Here is an 11,550-nt window from a genome sequence, read left to right on the forward strand (position 1 = left end):
GTTATTACATATTTCACTTTATCCCCTAAACCATACAGGAAAACGGGTTTTTTTCCAAACGATCAAACCTTTCCGACCCTTTGCTTAACCGATTTCATTAATAATTTCGCTAAATAGGCAAATATGTATGGGCTTATTCGTATCGACATTATTCCCATAAAACAAGGGTGTAATTATTATAACGTTCCGCTGTGACTCAGTGGCAGAGCGTCCAACAGTAAATGTGATGTTTGTGGGTTTGACAACCATTCGGGAGAGCAAATTATTTTAATATTTACGAGGGCGTAACCAGGGCACGCTGCTCTGTAGTCATGCCTCTGTGAAGGAGAGGTGGAGAAGCTACTTCCAGGAGTTGCTGAATACTCAGCACCCATACAGTCTTCATCACGACCCACCGCCTAACCTCGGACTTATTGCCCCAATAACCCTTGACGAAACACGTAATTGCCTTCGACGCATGAAGAACGGAAAAGCGGTGGGACCTGACGACATTCCGATCGAAGCGTGGAAATCGTTAGGCTCTCTTGGTGTGCTCATGCTTACTGACCTTTTTAACCATATCTTGAACACTGGTAAGATGCCGCATCAGTGGCGGCTTAGCTTTATTACCCCTATTTACAAAGGGAGGGGCAGTGTTCAAGATTGTGGTAGTTATAGGGGCATTAAGCTTATGAGTCATACCATGAAGCTCTTCGAGCGCATGATCGACCTCAGGCTCCGCCGAGAGTGTACTATCTCTGAGTCTCAATATGGATTTCAGCCAGGATCGGGCACCATGGATGCCATTTTCGCCCTCAGAACTTTGATGGAGGCATACAGGGAAAAAAGGAGAGCTCTGCATGTGGCCTTTTTAGATCTGCAGAAGGCCTTTGACTGTGTGCCTCGTCAGTGTATCTGGTAGGCTTTGCGATCCAAAGGGATCCCTGAGGCCTATATTGAGATTATCAGAGACATGTACCACGAGTCCGCTTCTATGGTTAGGACTGCTGTTGGCGACACTAAACCCTTCCCGATTACAGTGGGGGTTCACCAGGGCTCGGCTCTTAGTTCGTTCTTATTCAATGTAGTGCTCGATACTGTCTCGGCTCACATCCAGGACCAGCCGCCATGGCTGATGATGTATGCCGACGACATAGCACTCATTGCCGAGAACCGACTGACGCTGGAGCGTAAAGTGAACCTCTGGATGGGTACGCTTGAGAACGGCGGTCTTAAACTAAATGTGTCGAAGACAGAGTACATGGCCTGCGGGAGCCGGGACTCAAGCACCATCCTTATAGGTCCTGAGCCAGCCGTTAAGTCGGAGAAGTTCAGGTACCTTGGATCCGTTATGCACGAGTCTGGAGGCATCGATCACGATGTCCAAGGGCGGATAAGCGCTGCATGGGGCAAATGGCGGGAGGTCACAGGTGTGGTCTGCGACCGCAGAATACCGACCAAGCTCAAGGGGCTGATATACAAGAGCATCATCCGACCGGTTCTTTTATACGGCAGCGAATGTTGGCCGGCACTATCTCGGCACACTCAGGAGCTTCACGTCACGGAAATGAAGATGCTGAGGTGGATGTGCGGCGTAACGCGGTCTGACCGCATACGCAACACATTCATTCGAGGTAGTCTTGGGGTCCGTGACGTAGCGGATAAGCTCCAAGAGCGTCGTCTGAGATGGTTTGGCCACGTTACGCGCCGGCCTAAGAACTATGTCGGATGCAAGTGTCTTGCTATATCAGTTCCTGGAGTGAGACCTCCTGGACGCCCAAGGAAGCGCTGGCTGGATGTCGTGATGCAGGACATGAGAGCCAATGGTCTAACCACCGAGGACGCAAAAGACCGTGCAAAGTGGAGTAGGTTGAGTAGGAGGGCAGACCCTGGCAATAGCCGGGATTAATGCCAGGAGGAAGAAGATTTACGAGGGCGTAAGTAACCAGGGAACACGTAGGCAGTATTTTTTTTTCTAAAGCGGAAATCAAACCCACAACCTGTCGCGATTACAATACGCTTGTTCCCCTGCGCTATTAATTGTGTGGATTTTGGTTTATGTGGATGTAGAACGGAGAGTCTGTTCTCTCTACCTACACTTCAATACGGAAAATTAAAAACATTTTTTTTATTGTTTTCAAATATTGCCATAATTATTGCAGAAACAGCGATACTGTTGTTTGTTTTTAATTAATAAACGTTGTATTGACAGTGTTTTGCCAAGTTTATATTGGAGATGGGTATGGGATGCGTATTTAGATTGAGAGATAAAAAATAAAAAATAATAAATAAATAAGACGAGCGTTATTTTGTTAGATATTGTATTAGAACAATGTAAGTTTCATGTATTTTACCGCATACTTGTTTAACCCTACAAAGGACTTCATGGTAAGACATTTCGTTAACAGGAGCTAGCAAATGAAAACTTTGAATATTTCATGCACCCAATTGAAAAACGAAACCCACAAACATCGCGTTTACATTCACATACTTGTACCGCTGCACTATAACGGTCTTACTATAACTAATTATTAATAATAAATATAACATACTACATAAACCAACAATTTAACGCGTACATGAGTTCCTCTATTAATTTCGTCAACATGCGTAAGTACAAACATAAGAGACGAGAATTGTTAATTCCTTTACAGAACCAAATTTATGCGTCACCTTTTGTTGTAACTTCAAGGACTATTTGCTTATATGTGTTATATTTTGGGTTGACTCCCTAGAGGTATAGTTGAAATGGTTAAATGGAAATGGTAATTATGGGTTCGATTTGAGTTCAGAGATTATTTTTTAATTATTCTTATTGGGGGTCATTTGTGTCACAGGAGCACTTGCTACTGTAAATGTGACAGATAGTGGGTTCGATTACTTCTAGAGAAAATGAAATAATTATTATGATTATTTCCTATAGAGGAAAAGCGCGGCGTTCCTCGTAAAAACATACCAGACTTTAACAAAAGAACAATGAAATAGACTCGACATTAGCCTTATTCCATTCTTACGCATGACTGGAGCTATTCTAAAGGCTGACCTAAATTTTAAAGGTTTTTCACCGAATTTCCGCATACATTAGTAAGTACGAGTATAGGAAGTGCAAGATAAACGTTTATATACTGAATGTTTTACTTGATTTTGCCTACAAATTAGTTTGAACTCAAAGTTTTACTTTTGAGTTTTACTTTAGAAAATTGGAGGCAACTTTTCGAATGTTCTAATAATAATATTGCTATTAGTAGAATGAGTAGTAGAATTTGACGTTTGTATTGGCGCGACGTTGAGTTCCGCTAATAACCCCACAATGACTTAATAATTGAGCTTAAAGTGAAAAACGGAATGTCGTTACACTCGATTCAAAATAAATAAAAACAATACAAGTTTGAGGCAATCGTGGCACAACTAGACCACGCCTTATAGGCCACGTTGGCCTTACAACATAATATGTAACAACTTTAACAAAAACAATGTAATAACTAGAAAATCCCAACAGAATTAACAATAAGTTAAAATTTTTGATTACCCAGGTAATGGCTCTAAAGTTGTTATAATAAATAAGTTTTACTAACTAAATGTAATTAGTTACAAAATAAAGTAAATTACATAATTATTTTGTTACTAACTACATATACACGTACACACTACATATATCGTAGCACAGTGGAATATCCACTGATTCAATTTTTATACAATTGGCGTAACTTAACACAGCTTTGTGTAATCATATTGAATAAATTTTGCCTTTTTAGCATAATGAATAAAATGAAAATATTAAATATTTAATTTCCCCGAAAGAGAATTGAACCCACAACCTATCAAATTTACAGTCGCACGTTTGTGCACTTGCACCACGCCTGGCCTCAATGCCATTTTTGAATTAAAAACTCCTCCTCGGATCAATTTATGTCGTGATAGTTGACCTCAATATAATTAGCGTAGAACGTAAATTATTTTTACTAAAATTATAATTAATTATTTCTAGAGTACACACTAGAGGCTTAATTAATTATTTAATTATGAGCCTGGCTATGTTCCAACTTCTAATTGTATATTAAAAAAGGAACTTAACGCCGCTCTCTGTCTATATGATTTTAATTGAAATTAAATACCTAAAATCATTTTACTAAATAGAAATATTACCTAAAAATGTTGCACTATTTAGATGTATTATATGTTGACGAAACAGAATCACTCTTGTTGGCTATTTATGTAAAGATTTTGTACAATTTGAATATGATAAATATAACTTAATAACCTGAGCGGGCGAAGCCGCGCGACGGCCACTAGTATTAAATTAAAAGGTAAACCATTGCAATTTCAACCCGAAACTTTAATAGCGAACTAAATTGAAGGCTGACCGTGGAAAAGCCCTTACTCCGTGACCCAAAAAGCCTCATTCATTTATCTACGTAATAAACAAAGTTAATTAAGTGAAACTTATTTAATTATTAATTTTAGTTAATAATGAAGGAGCGGATGAAATCCACAAACAATTTCACGGTGAAGTATAAAATCGCTTAAAATATAAATCGTTTTATTTTTTCGGTTATTTTTATGTTGTTGTGGTTACTGAGAAATAAAAGTGGAGATAAACCAAAAATCTTCTTCACGCTGTATCCCGCACACAGCAGGGTAGGCAGAGGGAACCTAGTGTTAAGATGTTCCCCACTTTCTGCCGAATTCTGGAGGCATTGCGTGTTGAGTGGCAGAACTCAACGCTGCGCTTTGCAAAGTGGATATTGTTTTGAAAGATTGTTGTGAAAGTGCAGATTGGAACGGACAAAAATAATTTTGTATGTAATTTTTAAAGACTTTCCCATAACCGCTATAATAATAATGAGTACGAGCGACTGTACACTATGTCATGAACAGCCCAAGCAGTAAACAAAAAACCACAATATTATTATAACACAAAAATGAAAAAGAAATTGAAAGAACATTTCTAATGTACATAATATATACGTAATTTCTATAAAATATTCCAAGAATTACATTCAAATTCAAAATGTGGAATAAGATACTTCTTATTTGTATGAGAAAAGCTTCCTACTTTAAATAACTTACTAGCTTCAGGTGTAACTTTCTTGTTTTTTCTTAGGGGTGTCAAAATCAATTTAAAAATACTATTTAATATTGTTTTTTAAAAATCGTTAAATGAAAATAAAAAAAAATTGCAAACGAAATTAAACATAAGGCCGTCTTGGGCACAGAGACGCAACCATAAACTCGACTATTGTGGGTTCGATTCTCGCTTGGGAGAATGAACTATTTTCATTTCTTTGCTGCTTGCCTCTCAACTTAGAATGTCTCGAAAATTAGATGGTGCGCAGGTCTTAATACAAGGTTCCCACTGCTTACTCTTCTATATGCGGGATACACCGTGAAGTAGATTTTGATTTAGCTGTATATATTAAAAAAAAATTGTCATAAAAATGTATATTATCAAAATAGGAATTAACGGCATCGTGGATTTAGAGCGAGCAAAGCCACGAGCGGGTCACTAGTTATTTATAAATATATACTGTTTAACATTCAATGTAAAGTGAAATTGTATTATAAGAATCAAAGTAGGTAGGATCAGTAAATCCCTTATTTATTATTCAAAGCACTTCTCTTTTAAGCTTTCAATATATTCAACTGTTTATTTGCGTATAGATTTTGAAACATAATCTGGAAAATAAAGAAATCGATAATAAGTTACAATCGTCATAGAATTATTTTGACATATTTTGTATTATTATTATTTTCTTTACATTCTATATCATATATAACTATAACTTTTTGTGAAACTTAATACGTCGTTTCTTTGCATATCTTCCGAATATTGCATGGTCAGCAGGAAAAGTCACTTATCACCCACTTCAAATACTTTACGTGCTAAAGTAGGTAGATCGAAAATGCATATTAACGGTAGTTATAAAAAGTGTTGAAAATGTAAGTTGAGCCTACAACCATTGGGTTCGAGATGCCAATAAATTAGTCAATTACATTGAGAAAGAGTTTTTGAAACAATTTAATATATTATTTTATTCTTCTGAGGTTGTTCTCAAAATGTAGCTTTAACATACAACTATAATTTAAAAGTTTAAAGTTTTTCTAAAAAGGAGGAGGAGGAGGAAACGAGAAGGATCGGCAATATTTAAAATATTGGCCATATATTGATTTGAAATATTCATATTATTTCGAAGTCATGACAACCCTAATTCATTCCTAGTGAGCGTAATAAAACTTCCCCATATGCACTTCTGAAGTTACAAAACAAAGAAGTTCGTTTTGCTTTCCAGCGATATTATCTAGTATGATTCATTATGAAATTTTTAAGACAATTTTTATATTTAGATAACTTCAGTATTTTTCGGAGTAAAGGAAGAATTAATTAATGAGTAATTTCTTTCTCACATCTTGAAGGACTTATGAAAAAATTATAGCTTCACGCTGTATCCCGCAAATAGCAGGATAGGCGGAGGGGACCCACTGTTAAGATACTCCGTTGCCCACGCACCGCTCAATTGTCGAGACATTACATTTTGGCGACAAAAGCGAGGAAATACAATATTAACATTATTAAAGGGTTATTAATGAAAAATACTTTTTTAAGATACATAATTATTAAAAATTGAAAGTAACGGGAATTGAACCCTAACCCTAACTCTTGAAAACCATTCACAACCTCTTGGAAAAATATCGAAATACAATAACTACTTACAATATTTTATTCAATTTTCAAACTAAGTAATGTTCTAAAAGATGTACGAAAATATAAAAAGGAAATTAAATTGCAAATGTTTTCTTGAAAAACTAATAACGTTTTCATGAAAATGAGACAACGTCGTTTAGATGAAGACTTTCATGAGTGACGTGCCTTTATTTTCTATTTATAACTCTGTCTTGTCATCGTAAAATAAGTTAATATTTACTTATAAACAACCTACAAGAATTTTTTCTTTTTTTTCGTAAATGTCTCAAACATTTGGAGGAATAAAAAGTTTCAAAACTAGGTTCCCTGTGCCTACCTAACTGCTATATGCAGGATACAGCAAGAAGATAACCAATACTTAAAACATATATTGCAACGCCACGCTTTTTCTTCTTAATAAATAATATATTTCCGCTACTAGGAACCGAACACATAACCCAGTCAGACACTGTACCACTACAACCTCAACTAACATAACTATGCATTCATCTATTCATGTTTCTACATTAGAAATTATAGTTGATCTAAGGCTTCACACATCATCAATCATCCATTTATGCTATTTAAGCGAAATCCTTTGATATGAGACGTGAGGCGTGAACTTTAAGTAAATAGGCCGTCTGGCACAGCCATAAGTTAATTTACGACTCTGCTTATAAAAAAAATATTGTGATAAGATCGATTTTGTAGAGTTAAAATTAATTTTAATTTCCTCGCTCTGGAGACGCAGAGCGCGGCGTTGAATTCCCACTCAACACGTAATGCTTCCAGAATTAGATGGGAAGTGGATACTGGAGTGTTTAAACAATAGGTTCCCAAGTTTCCTCTGCTTACCCTATTATTTGCAAGATTCAACGTAAAGCTGAAAATACCAAATATTCTGTAATATTTTTTTGTATCAATTCTTGGGTAGCCAGCCAAATTTGGATGAAATCCCAAGTACGCTATATTTAGGCAAATAAGCATTTCCTTTTACATAATCACGGAACAGATATAACCTAAATTTTGGCATATTGAACTAATCTAGATTTCGGGTCTTCGTGACCCGAAGCCATCTGACACAGGGTCACATTTACCCCATTCCTCCTTATTACCGACCTTTCATGTTATAAAACGTCTAAAGATTCTGAGGAAGCCTTCGTCGCACAGCGTGTGAATGTAAAACGCGACGGTTGTTGGTTCGATTTCCACTCAAAGATGTGAATATATATTTTTTTGTACTCCGTGCCGGTAGCAAGACAAAGCGTGGCGTTGAACTCCACTAATCAACGAAAGTGAGTAAAAGAGTGTTTTAACGGTAGGTTCCCATTTGCTACCTTGCTATATGCGGGATACAGCGGGAAGATAATAAAAAAAACAAAACTAATCTTAGGATTTCGTACCAATTCTAGGATTGTACTTTAACGAGAAGTAGAACTCATAATTTACTAACTGTTATTAGGTTTGTGGAAATGTACACTAAATTTATATGTAATATATTTTTTTCTATGAAATACACTACGTGATCTCGGGGTACGTGGTCGTGACAGACGGAGAGAAAACAAACAAGAAAGTAATCCTATAAGGGTTCAGCTTTTCCTTTTGAAATACGGAACCCTAAAAAAAATCTAAGGATCAATTGAAACTTCACGAAAGCTTTGATGTTTGATTTATTTCTAAATTCTTTGTACTTAATAGTTTTTGGGACTACGGGTAAAGGAAGAGAGAGGTTTTTATCTTTATTTAGAGGGCATTGTAGAAGACTTCTACCCTTATCTATTATGTAACTGATTCCAACGATAGAGAAATGTATGTCAAATTTATTTTACGAAACACTTAGAGAGGGTGTTATTTAGTAAATTGGTTATTTATTGTTTGTTTTCGGAAACTAAATCTATATATATATAGTATCCTACACATAGCAGGATAGGCTGAGGGAACCTGGGAAGACACTCGATTTGTATTATGATACTTCCGTTCTCCACTTTCCACTAGATTCTGGAGGCATTCCGTGTTGAATGGCGAAACTCAACGCCGCGTTTTGCCTCGTTACCTTAAGCTTACACTCGCACGTTAGTACTTCTAAGATCTAGTAAAAATCTAACACACGGTCACGGCCAAGAAATATGAATAAAATATATAGCACCGTATTGTTAGAAGTTCACACAACATATGTATGAATGTGTGGAGGATAATGGAATGTAAACACTTAAGTGCTATACAAAAGTCGTGAACATAGTCGTAGACTCGTAGATACTATACATCTACCTTGAATAATAGAAATATACTATGAAGGTAATTACACATTGTTTTTTTTTAAAGATTACTCAATAGGATATAAAAAGCTTGAGTCCAGTCCTGGCGCAGGGTTAAACGCGAGGGCTGTGTGTTCAATTCCAACTCGAGGTAGGAACTCGGGAAGTATTTAATATTTTCATTTCCTCGCTACGGTTGACGAAGCTCGGTCGCTTTCCGCCGCTAACACTTTATGTGTCGAAAAGTCAACGGAAAGTGTTTTAATGAGAAGGAAGTGTCTTAACATAAAATTTTCCCTGGTTTCCTTCCCCACGGGACACGCTATCAAATAGAAAGTATCGATACAAAAGTATTTATATTTCAAGGTATCGAGTATTTTTCTTAGGGCCTCACGTGCATATGTTAGCACGTCATTACGTTACAGACGCTGACATTATATAAACAGTATGAGAAGAACAAAAATTAAATAAATAACAGTTAAAAGAACACGCTTTCTGAACTCACAACCATCACTCATACAGTCAAACTACTCCACTACACCACGAGTGCCTAACTTATTACTCGTATAATTTAGACTTCCAAAGAGATACTTATACAAATATATTCTTCCATTTCATTAGCTAACGAGCTCATATCAATCTTCCAGTCTATATAGTAATAGAGCTAGAACTTCAATGAGAATATTATACGTAACGTCACTTGAATAGCAATGGTTCATATTATTAGACGTTATTACTTTCGACTGTATAGTTTTAGTGAAAAAATAATTTTTAGTTAGTTTATGGTACTGCGGTTATGGGTTGGGTTCCCACGCGGGAGTCATTAAAATAAATTTATTTTCATTTCTTCGCTTTGGTAGAAAAAATGCGGCTTTGAGTTCCGCCACTCAACACATAATGTCTCGAAAATTCGGAAAGTAAGAAACGTGTCATTCCTAACATTAATTAAGTTTCATCTGATTATCCTGTAAATGCTGGAAAGTAAGCGTGAGCTGTTTTTGAAGTAAACAAACAGAATAGTGTTTTTTCTTCCAATAATTCAGTTTCTTTTCAACTCCTAAAAAATTTTAAATTAATATTTTTTTAATGTCTCTATTTTAGTGCCTATTATAAAAATAAAAAAATTCAGTCCTTCGAGGAGAATTGAACCCACAATCGTCGCGTTTACAAATACGCGCTGTACCACTGCGCCGCGATGGCCTTAAAAAAATACTTATATTTAACAAAAAGAGTATGATCTAAATATCATTACTTTCTATACAAAAAACAAACATGTGAATAAACACATAAAAAAGTCCTCCAACCTTTATTTTCATATAAAAACCTCATGTGAAGATGAAAATACGGTCCCATTGAAATTTAGGCGTATCGCAAGTCGCCTAATTAAAATTTTCTAAAAGCCCGGGTTAAATGTTATCTCAAGGAATGAAAGGGATGAAGGCCGCAATTAACTATAAGAAGAACATTTTAGAATTATACTCGTATATAACCTTGTAGAAATGAAAATATTCATTAAAAAAACCTTTTAAAAAAAATACATAAAATATTTTAGAAAGCGATGGTATTTATTTAATACTAATTTATTTCTTTTTTGCTTAGTTAAAAAAAGTGGTCTTTTTTGGAGACTTTGGAGTCTTTTTATTAGGTTACCTGCAATTATATTCGAAAATATACAAAATATATAGTAATAATAACTATATATATCTAAAATTTTCCTAAATTGAAACTAAATTCTTTCACTACAATATTTACTTAAAATCAGCCGAAAGTCGAATACGCTGCACATCACGTGTATTTATTTAAGTTAAAGGAGCGTCCAACTGTAAGTGCGACAGTTGTTAGTTCAATTCTCACTCGGGTTGATGAATTATTTTCATTTTCTCACTCTGGCAACAAGACTAGCGCAGCGTAGAGCTCCGTCAGTCACTTGTCTTAAAAGTTGCGCAGAAAATGGGGAACAGTGTCTAAATACTAGGTTCCCTCTGCCTATCCTGTTATATGCGGGATAAAGCGTGATAGTCTCACGCTAAATATACAAAAAAAATCATCACATGTATTTTACATACCTTTGAAACAGCATAATGTGCCACTCATCCACTCATCACCTCCAAACATTGCTTACACTTGAAAATTAAAATATTTAAAATAATGTTAACAATATATCTAAGAGAATTAATATTTTCTACAAATACACAGCACTTATTGAGTTCGAAATTTTGAAAAATTGTATGTATATGTATATCGCGGGATATTAAAGTGTTGAGAGGTTGATACGTCCTCCCTCGGTCGCGTCGAAACGGCAACTGAAGCCTGTTACTAAACACAGTATACTCATTTGTGCGGTAGGTTTTCACTGACATTGCCTTTGATAGATAATAGATGGCGGTATTCTCTAAAATAAAATTTTCCCACGATTTTCTGTAGTATTTAGAGAAGAAAATACGTATTTTAGCAATCAGCATATACAATATCAGACATAAGAGTTATATATTCTACGTATATTACTTTTATTTGTTATATACGTAGAGTATGTATACAATTCCTAGATACTGATAGAGTAGCTACTGCTCCGCCGGCAATATGGAAAATAAATAGGCGTTGGTTTATATTTCTATATTCGGTTTTAAAATTGTA

At 35.6% G+C, this 11,550-nt stretch overlaps 1 protein-coding gene across 2 annotated transcripts in view; it reads right to left on the reverse strand.

Annotated features, from left to right (window-relative positions):
• The window catches only part of LOC146534241 (neuroligin-4, Y-linked-like), an 81,649-nt gene extending 70,529 nt beyond the window's left edge, over positions 1-11,120 (reverse strand). For both annotated transcript variants that reach the window (XM_085192682.1, XM_085192681.1), the window contains exon 1: positions 10,983-11,120. The gene's annotated coding sequence lies outside the window, so the exon portion shown is untranslated. The remainder of the gene's footprint in view (positions 1-10,982) is intronic.
• Positions 11,121-11,550: the final 430 nt, after the last annotated feature.

This window comes from Heliconius melpomene, chromosome 11 (genome assembly GCF_056956725.1).
Source record: "Heliconius melpomene rosina isolate 202511_hmr_F chromosome 11, ASM5695672v1, whole genome shotgun sequence".
In the NCBI taxonomy this organism is placed as follows: Eukaryota; Metazoa; Arthropoda; class Insecta; order Lepidoptera; family Nymphalidae; genus Heliconius; species Heliconius melpomene.